We start from the raw sequence: 18,368 nt of genomic DNA, 5'->3' as shown, positions 1-18,368 counted from the left end.
ACCAGAAAAAATATATGAGGTGGGGCTTAGAAGAGACAAAGTATATTTTTAGGTGGGTGAGCTGTGTCGCACACATTAAGATCTCTGAAAGAAAATAGCACTATATGTTAATGACAGAAGCCAGCAAATAGGGGCAAGCTCCTTGTTTGGGGGGCACTTGCCCCCTCTGCTCCCCCCTAGTGCTACTCATGTGTATCACCCCATTCTCCAGAGCCTGTCCAGGAGGATATGATGATCAACGACATCAAAAGCCAATTAGAGATCAAGAAGTAGGAACAAGGTCACACAAGCCCCGTCTACTCTCTGCAAAGGTCATGGATCAGGGCAATGAACTCATTGAGATTAATTTTCATCTCAGCCCATGGAAAGTGTTGCAATTAATATATGTCCTATGGGCTTTCCAGACAAAAACTGATCCAGAAAACTAGCCTCACATGAAGATTAAATTTAGGGACTGAACCTGGAACCTTCTGCATGTAAAGCGGAGGTTCTAACTGTTGAGTCACAGCTCTTAGTCCCCTTAGGTATGGATTGGATCCTAGAATCAGCACATAGCCACCAGTCATTGAGTTTTAATTCTAGTTTAGGATTCCTGTTAGCAGTTTCTTCCATTGAGAAAATCCTGTGTGACTATGAATTATGAATTTGCAAATGTGATTTTTCTCAAATGAGAGGGAAGGACATTAGCAGAGTTTCCAGTCTGATTCAGTTTGTGGCTCCAAGGAGATAGCTGGGTGATCAGCATAGGTGGCACATTATACATAGGAAAGAAGCAATGCTTCATATTTCATCAACTTACCCCCCCCCATACCTTCAAATATTGTTTCCTGCATACTTATTTTTGTGCTGAACACCTGAAATGCCAAAACAGAGGAAGCAGCATGCTGTTGTACAAACAAGCTCTAGTTAGAGCTACTGAAAATAATGTAAATGGGCACATTCCAGAGAAAGTTAGGTATGGTTCCTGCTACTGTTACAATTCTGGTGGCTTCAAGGGCAAGGATGAGAAAGATTTTTCCAAATATTCTAGCCACAACCAGAGGGATAGTGTTAGTTCCATTCATGCTGGAATACATAATTCTCTCCTCACCATGATTTGGTGAGGATGCCCTTTTGCACACCTGTGATTAATAGAAGTAAAAAAGAATAAAGCAGCTATATGGTATGCATTGAGTGTAATGTGTACTTGGGTAGCTAGACTTCCATACTGCTGCTAGTTATCAGATACTTTCATTTTCTTTAGCATTTAGCAATCTCAGTGTCAAAACACAGCATTCATTGATTCATTCATTTTACTTGTATGCCACTTTTCCACACACAAATTCATGCTCAAAGTGGCTTACTGCAAAGAAACAAGGATGCATTTCAGAGAAACACCACAAAACCAATTTCATAATAACATAGCAAAATAATAACATAGTAACAATTTCATAACATAGCAAAGCAATACCATAGTAACAATTGCCTAATAATGTAGCAAAGTGCTAACATAGTAACGATTTCATAACAACACAGTAACAATTTCATAATGTAGCAAAGCAATAGCATAGCAACAATTTCATAACATATTACCAACAATCGAGGAGTGGCAGATGAAGATGATGGAGTATGTGGAGTTGGCCAAGCTGGCCGGTAGAATCTGGAACCAAGGTGACCAAAAATTTCAAAGGGACTGGAATAAATTTATTTGTTATATGAATAATTATTGCAAACATGTGAAGACACTAGCAGGATTGAAATAAATCCTGCAATGATAAACTGAGGAACTTTTCATGATCAGAAAAAAGGAGATAATGTCAAATTTATTAAGATCAGAAAACTATAATTTAAAGTGTGAGTGTGTTTATTTGATAATAGAAAACCAGATGAGGGGTGCTGGGAAGTCTTATGCTTGGCAGAGCAAAGACTATGTTGTTGGTTTGTTAATGTAATGTTTGAAATGTTTTATAAAAAAGAAAATATAATATATATGTATACACACACACACACGCAAACACACAATTTCATAACATTTGTGTTGTTTAGTCGTGTCCGACTCTTGGACCAGAGCATGCCAGGCACTCCTGTCTTCCACTGCCTCCCGCAGTTTGGTCAAACTCATGCTGGTAGCTTCGAGAACACTGTCCAACCATCTCGTCCTCTGTCATCCCCTTCTCCTTGTGCCCTCCATCTTTCCCAGCATCAGGGTCTTTTCCAGGGAGTCTTCTCTTCTCATGAGGTAGCCAAAGTATTGGAGCCTCAGCTTCAGGATCTGTCCTTCCAGTGAGCACTTAGGGCTGATTTCCTTCAGAATGGATAGGTTTGATCTTCTTGCAGTCCATGGGACTCTCAAAACTCTCCTCCAGAACCATAATTAAAAAGCATCAATTCTTCGGCAATCAACCTTCTTTATGGTCCATAGCAAAACACAAATATAATAACATACAAAAAGTACATTTTTATTCTATAAATTTTAACAAGATTATATCGCAACATGCAGCATCCAATAGCAAAAATAACATGGGGGCGTCTGCTTAGTCCGAGAAATACTCCTACTGAGATGTTACTCATAGTCCCTGTCTTGCATCAGAAACATCCCTTCCAATATGTTACTCAGAATGGTCAGCCTTGTGCTGCGGAGCCTCCCTCTCAGCATTAATATTGCCATAGCTTATTTGTAGGGACGCAGGTGGCGCTGTGGGTTAAAGCCTCAGCGCCTAGGGCTTGCCGATCGAAAGGTCGGTGGTTCGAATCCCTGCGGCGGGGTGTGCTCCCGCTGCTCGGTCCCAGCGCCTGCCAACCTAGCAGTTCGAAAGCACCTCCGGGTGCAAGTAGATAAATAGGGACCGCTTACTAGCGGGAAAGTAAACGGCGTTTCCGTGTGCGGCTCTGGCTCGCCAGAGCAGCGATGTCACGCTGGCCACGTGACCCGGAAGTGTCTCCGGACAGCGCTGGCCCCTGGCCTCTTGAGTGAGATGGGCGCACAACCCCAGAGTCTGTCAAGACTGGCCCGTACGGGCAGGGGTACCTTTACCTTTACCTTTAGCTTATTTGCATGGAGCTGGGTAGGAGGGCAGGAGGGCAATGAGGTGGTTGCATGGATGCCCCAGCACTGGATTGGCAATGCTGGTGTTAGGAAGGTGGTTCTGCCCCAGCATGGCAGCCGTTATGGTCAAAAGTTATGAAATGCATTACACCTATTTGCCAAGAATGCAAATAATGTTTACGATATGATTCAATAAATGTCTACCTCTCCTAAAGGGCTCAAGCCTGGTAGCAATAGAATATGGAAAAACATTATATTAATCTAACAGCTAAACATGCAAAGGCCCAAACCAAGCAGCTTAACCCTGGCTCTTTAAAACCCATCAAGATGCAAGGTTCTTGGAACATATCAAAACAAGTTATTTAGATAAAGGTAAAGGGACCCCTGACCATTAGGTCCAGTCATGGACGACTCTGGGGTTGCGACGCTCATCTCGCTTTATTGGCCGAGGGAACCGGCGTACAGCTTCCGGGTCATGTGGCCAGCATGACTAAGCTGCTTCTGGCCAACCAGAGCAACACACGGAAATGCCGTTTACCTTCCTGCCTGAGCAGTACCTATTTATCTACTTGCACTTTGACGTGTTTTTGAACTGCTAGATTGGCAGGAGCAGGGACCGAGCAACGGAAGATCACCCCGTCACGGGGATTCAAACCGCCAACCTTCTGATTAGCAAGTCCTAGGCTCTGTGGTTTAATCCACAGTGCCACCCACGTCCTAAGTTATTTAGAACATAGCTTAAAACTCCATTGCAGGAAAACTGGGAATTCAGAAGTGGGTGCATTCCAATAAGCTGCATAATCTTTGCTCATTACCATGTTGCCAATTTAATGGTAAACATAATGTATGAAAATGCAAACTGCAGTGGGCAAAACAACAAAGTAGCCATTGATGTGATGCCTGGAAGCCTGCCCTCTGCACATTCTTTAAACAGATCCGACTGATGTTGTTTTAATGCATCTCTTGGCACAAGAGCTCCTCCTATTCAGATAGAAGCCTTTAAGCAAGAAGAAATACTTCTTGTTTCTTTTGCACCCACCTCTAAACAATTTCACAGGAAGGAAGAAGGAATACAACATGGCCATGTTTCAGGTCACCTTTGAGTGGTCTGTTAATTCACTGTATCCTAGAAATTCTTTTAAATGGTAAACCGCAGCACATGAAAAGCACTAACCTGATTAAACATTTCCTTGACAGTTATTTCCACTGGATCCAGGGAAATGTATGAAAAAAAAGTGTGCCTCTTGCTATTAATTAACTTTGTAACAGCTGTACCAAGTGTATATAGCTAATCTACAATAATGTAATGAAACAGCACTGTCATCTTCTTGATGCTAAACACAAATATTTAACTGCCTTCCACTTCTTACCCCTACATTGTAGGCTAGCATAATGAGAGGCCTCTGACAGTCAAAGCAGTCTTCAAGAAACCCTTTTCAAATGGGTGGAGGTGACCAATTTTGAGCTGTGCGTGCAGCCATTTCAGAACATGTGCTTATTCCCTGAAGCACTGTGATGTTTGAAGATAAGAACCTAGGACAGAAATCCCTGCTGTGAATGGATGTAGGAAAGTGGAGGTAATCAATCATATACTGTTGTTTGCTGGGTTTTGAGTGTGCATCCTGTTAATCTAATCTGCATTTCTTGTATTTGTGTTCTTTGTGTTGAAATTGTTTTATAGGTTGCATTGTATTTGTTCATTTCATTTATTTTGTAAAGTGTGCAAAGGAACTTGGTTGATGGGCAGTCTAGAAATGTAAGTCATCATCAAAATCATCCTCCCAGCCTGCAATTGATGCCTATAGCAGCTAGTGCCAGAGGCATGAAAAATAGGTTTTGCAATGTTAGTTTGGAGTAATGTTCAAGGGGATGCCCATCTAATGTACAACCAGAACTTAAGTGCCTTCTTGCCAAATATAACAAACTTAAGTTTTGTATAGTTTACGGCGGGCTGTTCTTCTTTACACAGCTGCCCAAATCTGGTTAGCTTTCTTTTAAAGTCAATTTTATTAAAGGAGAGTAAAGCCTGGTGGTTGGCATTGAGCAATATGGACAACTCATGATTTCCAATGGAAGGGGGAAAGAAGGGGAAGCCTTAAAGGTAAAGGTAAAGGTAAAGGGACCCCTGACCATTAGGACCAGTCGTGGCCGACTCTGGGGTTGCGGCACTCATCTCGCTTTATTGGCCGAGGGAGCCAGCGCACAGCTTCTGGGTCATGTGGCCAGCATGACTAAGCCACTTCTGGCAAACCAGAGCAGCGCACGGAAATGCCGTTTACCTTCCCGCCGGAGCAGTACCTATTTATCTACTTGCACTTTGATGTGCTTTCGAACTGCTAGGTGGGCAGGAGCGGGGACCGAGCAACGGAAGCTCACCCCGTCACGGGGATTCGAACCGCCGACCTTCTGATCGGCAAGTCCTAGGCTCTGTGGTTTAACCCACAGTGCCACCCACATCCCCTGGTAAGGGGAAGCCTTACCAGGAATTAAATCATTAATATATAAACTAAATAGAAAAGGCACCCAAATACAGCCTTGTTTCACTCCTCACTTGATAGGAATTCCCTGTGATAATGCATCTTGCAGGCCTAATCTCACTTGCAAGGAATTCTCTTGGCATAGTACTGAATGAACCAAAGTATTTATCGAGTAGTAGGTCCTGCTTCTTCCATGCATGTCACTCCCATGAAAGTAAACATATTTCAGCTTGGGTGGGTTCCATAGCAGGAAAAATACAAAACCAAATTCTCCATTTGGTGCATTTTCTTGACAACAGGACATTGCAGCAGTCCTACAGATTTTTGTTTTACAAAATAAATCCACATAAAATTTAAGAAGTTTTGGCAATGTCACCGGGAATGGAAGGTGCTGTTTCCCAACTCAGTGCTCATTGTTTCTCCAGGGAAGCTGAAATGGTGACCTTGGTACTCGCGTTATTTCATGAAATCCATCAGGCTGCCAAATGCAGTTAGTGAACAACCCTATCATCTCATAAGTCTTGTATGACTTGTACAAAGTTTTGAGCCCCTATTCTCCATATTTGGGGAAAGCAATTATAGGACTGTCACGAGGATGTGAAGTTGTGCATGGAAAGAGAGAGGCTTCAAGGAGTTGGGTATGGCAGGCACGTCCTGGCTGGGATGTTTGAGTGTGCAGGTTTGATAATCCTGCTGTTCGTTTCAAGCTGAGTTTGCTTTTTGCTTATTTGTTATTAGCTGAGACTGCTATTTTTTTTCCCCTGGCTATGGCTATCTGACCAGGAAAAGTGTGCAGAAGAAATTGATAGATTTGTAAGCAAGTGCAGTGGAAATCATAATAATCACTTGCAGATTGATGCAGGTTCTTCAAAAAGCGCTACTTCAAAAAGCAGTGATGAATGTCCAGGAAGAAAATGAAAGGTTTGCTGCAAGAAAATGTCTATTCAAGGGAGTTAAGGGAACAATTTTTTAAAAATGGGAACTTTCCTGCCTCAGTTCCCAAATGCTCAGAGACATAATGAAGCTTACCATATTTCTTAAGAGGCAACACTTCTTCATGTATTCATCAAACAACAATGTAGATGAGTGACTTGCAAACACTCGTATTATGGAAATGATGCGTTCAGCATTGAACTGTACCTCATATGTTTGACAAAACATAAAATGAAATGTATTTCCTATCTGAAGAATTAAGAAAACAGTGTTTGATGGAAATATTTTTTCTTCCAAATTCATTGCTCACAAGCACAATATTTCCAAAGGATATATAAATTCAGTGCAGGCGCACTGAATGCAATCCACTGACGATTAGTTGTGCTTCAAAAAAATCAAGTATTCATTTCAGCCTCACTGATTGTGTCCTGTCCATTCATTATTTTAAAAAAAATAATCATCCAGAGAGATAATAGTAATGCTAAACTAGAATTACTGTGTTTCACAAACATTTCTCCACCAGAACATCTAAAAGCATTCACTTCCAACAGTTTGTGAGTGGTTGCTTTGAAGCTGTATGTTCAGGAAGTATTGCTCTCAATCTGGATGGATTTCATTCACACTCAGTCGAAATAAATTTAAGAAATTTAAAAATGTCCAGTAGCACCTTAGAGAACAACTAAGTTTGTTCTGGGTATAAACTTTCATGTGCATGCACACTTCTTCAGATACACTGAAACAGAAGTCACCAGACCCTTATATGTAGTGGGAGGGTGGGGTGGGGGTTTTCTCAGAAGGGTAGTAGAAGATGGGTGATTGACTCAATGGGTATGGTAAACCTGTTGATGGACTGTCTAAAGCTATTTTTGGTCATCTGCATACTATCCCTTGCTTTTTCCTGTAGGGCTAATTGCAGTCATTAACAGTCGTCAACAGGTTTACCATACCCATTGAGCCAATCACCCATCTCCTACTACCCTTCTGAGCAAAACCCCACCCCACCCTCCCACTATATATAAAGGTCTGGTGACTTCTGTTTCAGTGTATCTGAAGAAGTGTGCATGCACATGAAAGCTTATACCCAGAACAAACTTAGTTGTTCTCTAAGGTGCTACTGGACAATTTCTTAATTTTATTTATTTATTTTGACTGTGTCAGACCAACACGGCTACCTACCTGAATCTATTCACACTCGGTGATATTGTGAGTAGACTTGAGCCAAACCACCATTGAGTTGGTACTCTGAGGTGAATTGGGGGAATATGGAGCACAAAATTATCCCCCTGCCTCACACCCTAAACTTGTCATTAATTTTCTTCTTTTGCGGCTGTTTAAAAACTTCATAGTCACAGAAAGAGCAAGCCTGGAGGCACTGCTCCACATCTCCACAGGGAGATACCACTGCAGCTTCAGAAATAAATTTGTCTCCTCCCAGTCAGCTAGCACATGCATTTTGATTGTGATTTGTTGCATATAATATAGCTGTACAACTACCACAAGCTCCTAGTGGATGGGCATGCCAATGTGGAATGGGGGGTGGGGAGAGTGCTGGGCTTGAATGAAGCAGACTAGGATCTCTTGGCTATTGTTGTGCTGGCATAACATGGTAGTTTCTACATGTGCCATCCAATCTCCTTCAAAGAAAGTGCATGGTGCAAATCTGATAGGTAAAGGTAAAGGTACCCCTGCCCGTACGGGCCAGTCTTGACAGACTCTGGGGTTGTGAGCCCATCTCACTTAAGAGGCCAGGGGCCAGCACTGTCCGGAGACACTTCCGGGTCACGTGGCCAGCGTGACATCGCTGCTCTGGCAAGCCAGAGCCGCACACGGAAATGCTGTTTACCTTCCCGCTGGTAAGCGGTCCCTATTTATCTACTTGCACCCGGAGGTGCTTTCGAACTGCTAGGTTGGCAGGCGCTGGGACCGAGCAGCGGGAGCGCACCCCGCCGCAGGGATTCGAACCGCCGACCTTTCGATCGGCAAGTCCTAGGCGCTGAGGCTTTAACCCACAGCGCCACCTGCGTCCCCCTGCAAATCTGATACCCAATGGATAATTGTCTTTAGTGGTGTGCAACACTATCCCTCACATATCCACTGCTGGAACTAATACATGCATGCATGTGACACAATGTGAAATCAACTGCAGTTACATTCCCAAGAAGACTGGCAAAGTAGGTGCTACTTGTCAAGGGTGTTCTTGTGCTGCGTGAGAACAAGTGACTAAAAATACTCAACGTACTTTGTTAATGTTGCTATCACCCTGTTCTTGCTAGAGCTTCAATGAAAGTGAAACTGATAAGTACATTTTCTAATCATAGGGTGTAAATGAGCATCCAGCTGAGAAGTTCCCATTTCTTGAGATGTGCTACATCTGTGGGAGCTGACTCAATTGCCAGAGACTTCCGTTTGCTAGGCAATCCTAGAAGTTCATCCTGAGCTGAAGGTGAGTGCTGCTCATTCAGCCTCATCTATAAATTGTGATTCCCAGCACTGAAATAATTGTGCGAGAGCCCAACATTATGTTTAAGTAAATTAAACTTCAGCTATGTCAGATAAGTTTGAATTAAGCTAATACCCATTGTCAAAAGTTTCCTTTTGCAGAGCTAATGTAAACTTGCTAAGAAGTTAGGAAGGCTCTCAAGCACAACACATTATGCAGATAGGACAGATTCACTGCCATGGTGAGCATTTCAAAAGCAGAGATTTAACACTTTGGGACACACACTGGACTGGACTGGATGATGTTCCCCCCATCCCAATGTGTACATGTGAGTGTGCTGGATGGGAGGAGAGGGTCATTGTGCTCATGAAAGTATCACCCAATACAGCATGTTGGCTTGAGAAACCTACAGCAGGAGTGGGATGCCCTTTTCAGCCTGAGAACTGCATTGCCTCTTGGGAAATCTTCCATGAGCCACATGGAAGTGCTGGACAGGGCCAGAGGCAAAAGTGGATGGAGTAACCCTTGTATAATAGGCTGCATTGCAATGGATGATAAAGATTCCTACACACATCTCTCTCCATCCAGGGAAGCAAGAGGTGCTATCGCAAGGAAAGGCAAAGGCACCTGAAGAGGCTGCAGAGCATGGACCAGTGAGGGGTGGGGTCTCAGAAGAAGGGGTCCAGTCTGGAGATGCAGCACTGCCTGGGAAAAGTCCTGAAGGCCAGATAGTGAGGCCAGAACTGAGGATCCTACCCCTGACCTAGAGCAAAGAAGAAACCGAAACAGATGCAACATTTTAGCAATGGCTTTTTAGCTAAGGGTGGGACTTTTTATCATTTAAATACAGTCATGCAGAATATTAAAATTGGGGTGTGGTGGTGGTACACTTTTCAGCACAAATGCTTCCATCTTACATCAACATTATGCTGCACTTAAGAGGCTACAGGTGAATTGGTTTGGCATGATAATAATCATAAACATGATTTTATTATTTATATGCCACCCATATGACTGGGTTGCCTCAGCCACTCTGGGCTGCTTCCAGCAAAATATAAAAACACAATAAAACATCAAACATTAAAAACTTCCCTGAATAAAGCTGCCTTCAGATCTCTTCTAAAAGTTATATAGTTGTTTATCTGTTTGGCATCTGATGAGAGGGTGTTCCACAGAGTGGGCGCCGTTACCAAGAAGACCCTCTGCCTGATTCCCTGTAACTTCACTTCTTGCAGTGCAGGAACCACCAGAAGGCCCTCTGGGCTAGACCTCAGTGTCTGGGCTGAATGATGGAGGTGGAATGATGGAGGTGGAAACACAGAGGTTGCTATGGACCAAGGCCTAGCAGTCACCATCTACAGCTCCTGCATTATTTTGTTCAAACTGGCATAATTGTTAAATTTGACTGTTAAGTCCAGTCGCGAACGACTCTGGGGTTGTGGCGCTCATCTCGCTTTACTGGCCGAGGGAGCTGGCGTTTGTCCACAGACAGTTTTTCTGGGTCATGTGGCCAGCATGACTAAGCTGCTTCTGGTGAACCAGAGCAGTGCACGGAAACACCGTTTACCTTTCCGCCAGAGTGGTACCTATTTATCTACTTGCACTTTGACATGCTTTTGAACTGCTAGGTTGGCAAGAGCTGGGACCGAACAATGGGAGCTCACCCCATCGCGGGGATTCGAACCGCCAACCTTCTGATCGGCAAGCCCTAGGCTCTATGGTTTAGACCACAGTGCCACCATGCATATGGTGCTGTCTCAAACTGTCCTGTATGGACTTCAGCAGGTTGCTTGCCATGTTCCTTTCAGAAACAATAAGGCCAAATGATACAGTGTTGCATGGCGCTCACTGGTTTATACTTCTTTGCTAAAATATGACCGCTCTCTGGTGACGAAAAGGCTTTCTGCTGCCAAGTCTATCATCAAATTAAGATGTAAGGATATTGCTGCTTTATTCAACTGGATGAGCCAGGCCTGGCCCTATCCTTAGTCACTATGAATTGAAATGCCTCAGGCTAAAAGCTTTGGGCACCAGTGCTTGCTAAAGAATAAACTGCCAGTAGTAGTTGTTGTTGCTGGGAGAGAAGTGGGAATTAGGATTTTAAACCTCAGTCCTGAAATGCCTTGTGATGTGGCATCTATTCCAGGGGTAGTCAACCTTTTTATACCTACCGCCCACTAATGCATCTTTCTTGATGGTAAAATTTCCTTACCACCCACCAGTGCTCAATGGAAGAAGGATTCAGCTTGTGCCGTAGAACCCCCTACCGCCCACCTAGAATCCTGAAATGCCCACTAGTGGGTGGTAGGGACCAGGTTGACAACCCCTGATCTATTCAATCTGCAACAATGTCTTCACAGCATGTACAGAAAGAACTTTTGTGGTATGCAGAGCTACTCATGAAACATGACTTAGCATCTGTAGTGGGAAGTGGTTTTGGTTTCTTTGGCTCTTTTGCCCTGATGAGCTTCTGTTTTGTTTTTTTTCCTGTGTGAGATAAGTTGCTTATTTGTTATCTGTGAATTTGAGCCAACTGAGTGTCGTGTTATCCTTTGGGCAGGAGCTCAAACGTTCGTTGCAGGGCAAAATGAGAAAGGCTGCAATCAGATACATACTTAAGGAGGAATGTGCAGGCAGGCATAGGATTGGAATGAAATTCTTGTTTCAAAAGAGAAAGCCTTCACTGTCCTGTTCCTGGCATAATTGTGCTCCTGCTGCATGAAAACGATACCATTAATTACAAAATAGGTGGCAAATTCTGCCGGCCAAATAAAACCTCTCCCTCCCTCTCCCTCTATCCTCTACTCCTGCAGTGTTTTGCATAATTGTTATTCCTTTGACAAATTACTATAAACACATTTACAAAGATTTGCTGTTGTTTGTTTGTCTTTATGGCCAGTTAAAAGAAAACCTACTCTCAATGCTTACGTGATTTCTGACCATCAACTGTGCACATACAGTGACTCACATATTTGATGGCGCTCCAGACCTCAGGAGTCTCCCCAGGTCAGCTCTCACCACCCTGGCCTGCCCCATCTGTTAGTGGTTTTTCCTGGCGAGGATGCTTCCAATGCCTCTTGTTTGCCCAGATGGCGGATGGAGTGTGTGTGTGCGCATGCACGCATGCACGCACGCACACACACACAAGCTGAGTCACATCAGTAGTCCTGCTCATGTGCCTCTCCCATCATTGGCATACAGCCCTCTTAAGAAAGATTCCCCAGCCCAGGGCTGTATGAGGAGTTGCTTCTGATCTGTTATATTTTTTAAAAAAATAATAATCCTATTTCTGGCGTGACAAATTGACCTGGCTGCTCAGCCATGCTCATGCTTGAGCTATTTTGATATGAGATCATACCTCAGCCATTGGACTCTTTTATCAGGCCCTGTCCAAGTGAACTGATCTCTGATCAGTCATTTGACTGATTAATTCATTGTTAGCATTGTCCAATCAGCTGTTCCACCTTCTGTGCTTGTCACTTTTGGATAAGCTGTTTGTGCAATTAGTAGTCCTTTTTACAGCCATTTTACTAGGCTAACTGCTCAGCCATCACCCTTGATTGGCTCCTGTCAGAATATAATTGATTGCCCTTTCCCATTCTTTATTCTTACAGTACATTCTCTCTCGCCACCCTGCTCCCTCTCGCTTGCAGTCTAGCTCTACTGCATTCTAATCAGGACCTTTGGCTGCTTTATTCTCAGGTCTAAAAAATTAAGCTTCTTTTTTTGGTTCTTTTGCTCTTTCTTTGCTCTCTTTTTTTGTACGTGAGGTAAGTTGCTTATCTATTGAAAACAATGTGCAATTCATAAAGGATATATTTCCATACAGTATAGAAAAGGTCAGAAAACAACAACAAATTCAATCACATTTTAAATCTGAAACTCAAATGTGTTAAAAGCTCTTTGTAAATAAAAAACTTTTAACTTGACAGCAAAACAAATAAATAGGGAAGCTCAGTATATTTAGCAATGTAGCCCGTCTTGTCTGTCTAACCTGTTAACCTTTTCATGCAGTCAGATTATTCTTTAATGATACCAAAACAAACCTTTTGTCAACAATGTTAATGTCATTCTCTCTCTCTTTCTCTCACTCACACACACACATCATAATCATCATCTTCAGAATCTGTGCACTGTACTACATATACATTCACCAGGTGGCTTATGATAATTCTACTAAATAATTCTGTGTTAATAAACTATCAGCCTCTAAAACTGCACCTAAGTGGCTCTTAAAGTTCAAAGCAAAGTCCTTGAGCAGATGTTCCATGTACACAGAACTGGGCCCAGAGAAGTGTGAGAAGATTTCTATTTGTAGAAGAGCATTTCCCAGTCCTTACTCCCCACAGAAGCCTTCTTGCCTCACCCTCCCCACATTTTATCAGGAAGGTCAGGGGAGGAAGAAAAGCACTGGACGTGGGATTCACTGGTGAACTGGTAGAATTTGAGAGTCTCTATTTTCTTTGAAGATGTGGGGATTCCCTTCCAGATCCAGAGTGTGTGGCTGGGCTTCTCTTCCTGAGCAGGCTGGTTGGAGAAGGATGCTTGGGTTGACAAGCAGGATCTGACCTTCCGAAATCCCAAGGGTTAGGAAGAAGGGTGGGGATACTGCCAGGCAATCGTCCAGAATGGAGAGTCACTGGAGACAGGGAACAGCCTTTGGCTGTTCCAGAGAGGGTGTCAATCAGGTCTCCTTCAGTGCTGAGGGCCACTGCAGGACCCTATTCCTCTTCTTCTGAAAAAGTCTGGAGAATAAGCACTGGCAGGACATGACACTTAGGCAATATTCAAAGGAATTTTGGTTCAGATAAGGAGGCAGTGATTTTTCTGAACACACACACACACCATTCTGAAACTTAGAAACTTCACAAGTTAAGACTGACTCCCATCAGTTCATCAATTAAAATCTTAGTTGAACTGGTTGAAGAAATAACAAATCCATCAGTTGAATGAATGAATGAATGAATGAATGAATAAAATAAACTGCAGTCCTATATGAGTGGTATTCAGTTGTGGTGTGTGCCCCACTTGCCCCACAGACCATCTGTGTGATGTTGGATCTTGTCCTAGGTATTTGCATAGACCTATGTATGGTAAACTTAAGTCTTTATTCAAAAGCTCCCATACATACAGGTCTGATTAATACTCTCACCACTCAAATATTGCAGCTTTTCAATTGCCTTTATGTGCTTTGCTTTCTGTTTATTTCTGTTGCTTTTGATGCTTTTCTTAACTTTTACATCTCCAGTTTCAACCTTCTTCCACCTTCTTCCACTGAGTGGTTCTTGGTATCTAATTGTTCTATATCCTGCCTGAGCCTTCCTCAGAGAAAACCACCCCTCCCCACTTCTGGATATTGGTACTGCTGCTTCCTTCAATATCTTTGTTTCACATTTTCCAATGAATGAGCTGCCCACTTCCTATTGCTGCAAGCTCAATTGCCCTTTTAGTCCAATCTCCTGCTGGCTAATCACTTGAGGGCTTTTGCTCTCTGCAATCCTGTTATTATCTGATCAGTTACATCAATCCGCCAGTTTTGCTACTAGATTATTGTAGTTCCTGCTGTCTAGTCATTCTATTGAACTTGAATCAATTCCAGTTCTCTTCTTAAATAATCAAACCAAGATAGCAGCAAATATTTCAATCTGACTGAATTCCTGGCAACAGTATTAGACTGCAAAGCATTTAACAGACACCATTTTTGTTGAGCCAACATAATTTATTTAAATGCTTAAAGACACAGATATTGAATAAAGTTTCTAATTTTGGTAAATAAATTGAAAGGCGGCTATAACACAATTTCTGCCAAATAAAAAAACTGGACTTAATAGTTTGCAGATAAAATACATAATGGGTAATTCTATAGTGAATGATGTAACATTTGTCAGCTTCTTTACATAATATTTTGTGTTTTAGCTAATATCACTTAACTCTAATTTATATTAAACCACTGTATTTTTCACCCCATAAGACGCACCGGACCATAAGACGTACCTAGTTTTTAGAGGAGAAAAACAAGAAAAACACTATTCTGAAAGAGGGAGAGCTCACGTTTGTGCGAGCCTGTGGCAGTCAGCTGCCTTGCCTCGCCTCTAAGTTGACGCCAGAACCGGAGCAAAAAGAGGAGGAGGAGACGCTGGGGCAGGAGCCGTGTAAGCGGCTCTCCCTTTGCTTGAATTACACATGTGTAAAGCAAGATCGGTGCAGAGCGTGTCAGCAGCTCTTGCTCTGCTGGCTGCACAATGAGCCGGATTACAATCACAAATGTAGGGTGGGTCTTAAAACATACATTGCAGGGGTCAGAGGCCAGGGCAGAAGCGAAGACACTTGATTCAGGCAGTGGATCTGAGCCTCTCCCCTCCCCTGTCTTTGTACTGCTGCCAGCCCCAGTGAGGCATCGCCCACATTCCTCACACAGCCTCATTGCTGTGTTGTGGTGGCAGCCGGCACAGGGAGATGTGTGGGTACCATTGCGGTGATGGGGCTGGAAGCAGTGCAGGGGCAGGAATGGGGGGGGGGGACCTGGACCTGTGTGGTGGGGTGGGTGTTGTGGGGTGCAGGTGGCAGCACTGGGGAGGGGGTGGTGCTGGGGCTTGATCCTGCTGCAAGTCACCTGCCCAAAGTCACTTTCCAACGGGGCTGCCATCCGTCCCTCCTCCCACCTTGCTGTAAAGCCAGCAAACAAGAGCTGCGCAGAGCATTTCAGCGGCAGCGGCTCTTGCTGGCTTTACAATGAGCCAGAAGGAGGGATGGCCAGCAGCCCCGTCCATCCCTCCTCCCGCCTTGCTGTAAAGCCAGCAAGCGATGGACGGGAGCCATGGCTCTGGCTGTGGAGGCATCCCTCAGCTCATGACTGCAGCAGCAGCTGAGGGATCCCTCTGCCATCCGCTGCATTCGCTCCATAAGATGCACAGATATTTCCTCTTACTTTTTAGGAGGAAAAAAGTGTGTCTTATAGAGTGAAAAACACAGTATTTGTTTTTAACTGTCTTGATCTTTCTTTTACATGTTGGCCTGTTTCTTTCTTATTTTTAAAATATATTTTTATTAAAGATTTCTTGGTTTACAAACGTATGCACAATGTCTCTTTTTTCAAATTACGTTTTCTACAGATCAGTTTCCTTTGTTGAGACATTAGTATTACATTAGGAAGAAAAGCGGGAAAGAGGTGGAGGGGGGCATGGTGAGTGGGGTGGGGCCGGATAGCAATGCTGAGATAAGGCAAGTAACCTTCAGCTCTATTCTGAGCCTGAGGTGATTCCTCCTCTCCCCATTAGGGGTGAGGAACCTCTGGTTTGTTAGACATTTTTGGCCCACCAAGACTCTCCCCTTTGGCAAATGAGGCAGTTTTGGGAAAGCCATGTCCACTCACCCTACACCTGATGTCATAAGGTAAGGGTGGGGCTTGACTGAAAGGGTGGGACTTGTCCCAAGCACCTTTGTGCAATCCCTGACAACCAGTTAGCTCCTCCCTCCATCTCTTCCAAATGTTTGAGGCACAAAACACAGAAGTTGATTATTTATGGAACAATGGAACAATCATTCATAACTGTTATGTACTAAGCTTAGATCCTGGAACAATAGGCAGGTAGGATCTTAGAATGCTTGCAGGAGAAGCCCAATCATGCTTCAGCCTATTAGGCTGGTAGGATCGTAGAATGCAACAACTGATTGGCCTGCAGGAGAAGACCAATCAGGCTCCAGGAGGGAAGCCAGGAGGGAAGCAGAATCAGCCAATCAGATGGGACTCATTGTGCAAATGATGTATATAAAAGCCTGAGGTTTGGGGGGGAATTCAATCACTGTTTTACAAGCTGCAATAAAGAGCATGAAATTACTGCAGGACTCCAAGTATATTTTAATAACGAAAGTTTATCTTTTAGTAGGTTTAGGTTGCTTTCATTCAAATTTATCACAGTGACCATGATTTCCAAACAAGGAACCCCTGAATAAGGAAGAATAGTCTCTTATCAGGAGACTACTTTAAAATAGATGGCTTTCTCTCCTTGTTAAGCTTGCTATTTCAGACTGCAAGTGACTAATACTGTAGGTTCTTATATAATAAGCCTTTGATGATGGCAGGAAGCATGCCTTTTCTTTTCCCTTTCGGGGGGGGGTATTTTATTCATAACAAGTACCATTTAATTACAGCAGTTAAAATGAGATTTATTTAGAAAGCAAAGCTTATTTTCAGACATTTTACAAAGGCCTGGTTCACGCAGCATGGTAAGTCGAACTATGGTAATTTTGAGAGATGAGCTTTCTCATACTGGCTACAGATTGTGGTTGGTGATGAGACAGCTTAGCTAAGAGCCTGGCTTTTGATGACATGCTAAACCAAACTTGGCTCAGATCTGTTCAGCAGAGGAACAAAAATAGGACTAGAGAGAAGCAGAGCATCCATTAGCAGCTCCCCAATAACCAGCATAATTGCATGGTCCCAGTAAGCTATAGATTGGGTTGTGATGCTTAACATATCATGTAGCTAGCATGGTTTAGCATTGTATGAGAACACAGCCAATGTCCCTATGTACTTAATTTCCATTCATTTTACAAGGATCTGTGAAGTTAGATTTTCAACATGTGCGTGTCAATATATTCAGCATTTCATTCATGTCTCAACAACGAATCATTCAGCTGTGTTTTGAAATCATAATTTCTTTCTTTAGAATGGATTATTAATTTCATTTTCCTCTTTCCCTACATTTTATTGACTCCTTTTACTATTTTCTCACCCCCAAAAAATAGCTGCTTCCATCGAAAAAATTTCCATTGATCTTTCATACACTACATGATTTTTTTTTCTTAAAAAAAATAAAACTACTCTTTCATTGTAGAGGGTAAAAGATTTTTGTATGCTAGCTATTCTGAAACTGATTTGACCAAAGAAAAAAGGAAAGAAAGAAATATGCACATATGCCACACTGCTAGTCACTCTGCTCACAGGGGACAGTTGCAAAGAACATGATTTGAGCATCTGCTGTTAACGGACAAACACAAATAGCAACAAAGGACAGTACTTGTAGATGTGTTGAGGGTGGGGGAACCCATCAAATGACTTAATTATATATATTTTGTACATGATCTGAGGTCACATCTCCACCATACATTTGATGCACTATGATTCCACTTGAAATAATCATTTGTTGTTGTTTAGTCGTTTAATCGTGTCCGACTCTTCGTGACCCCATGGACCAGAGCATGCCAGGCACTCCTGTCTTCCACTGCCTCCCGCAGTTTGGTCAAACTCATGCTGGTAGCTTTGAGAACACTGTCCAACCATCTCGTCCTCTGTCGTCCCCTTCTCCTTGTGCCCTCCATCTTTCCCAACATCAGGGTCTTTTCCAGGGAGTCTTCTCTTCTCATGAGGTGGCCAAAATATTGGAGCCTCAGCTTCACAATCTGTCCTTCCAGTGAGCACTCAGGGCTGACTTCCTTAAGAATAGATAGATTTGATCTTCTTGCAGTCCATGGGACTCTCAAGAGTCTCCTC

The 18,368-nt window shown here is 43.1% G+C and overlaps 2 long non-coding RNA genes across 3 annotated transcripts in view; one reads left to right on the top strand and one right to left on the bottom strand.

The window, feature by feature from the left end:
* The window catches only part of LOC307209640, a 69,561-nt gene that overhangs the window by 6,532 nt on the left and 44,661 nt on the right, over positions 1-18,368 (bottom strand). The window contains exon 1 of one of the 2 annotated variants that reach the window (XR_013835682.1): positions 9,503-9,540. The exons of the other annotated variant lie outside the window; for it this stretch is intronic. This is a non-coding gene — a long non-coding RNA (uncharacterized lncRNA). Of the gene's footprint in view, positions 1-9,502; positions 9,541-18,368 lie in introns of those variants that run through there. 2 annotated transcript variants of the gene reach the window in all.
* Positions 1,071-11,743, top strand: LOC307209645. The gene is made up of 5 exons (XR_013835688.1): positions 1,071-1,650; positions 4,409-4,602; positions 9,464-9,698; positions 10,111-10,292; positions 11,439-11,743. It is a non-coding gene; the product is annotated as an uncharacterized lncRNA (long non-coding RNA).

The sequence above is a fragment of the Podarcis cretensis genome (assembly GCF_951804945.1).
Source record: "Podarcis cretensis genome assembly, chromosome: 2".
NCBI classification, from domain to species: Eukaryota; Metazoa; Chordata; class Lepidosauria; order Squamata; family Lacertidae; genus Podarcis; species Podarcis cretensis.
Note: the sequence above shows the minus strand (reverse complement) of the source record. Positions and strands in the feature narration are given on the sequence as shown.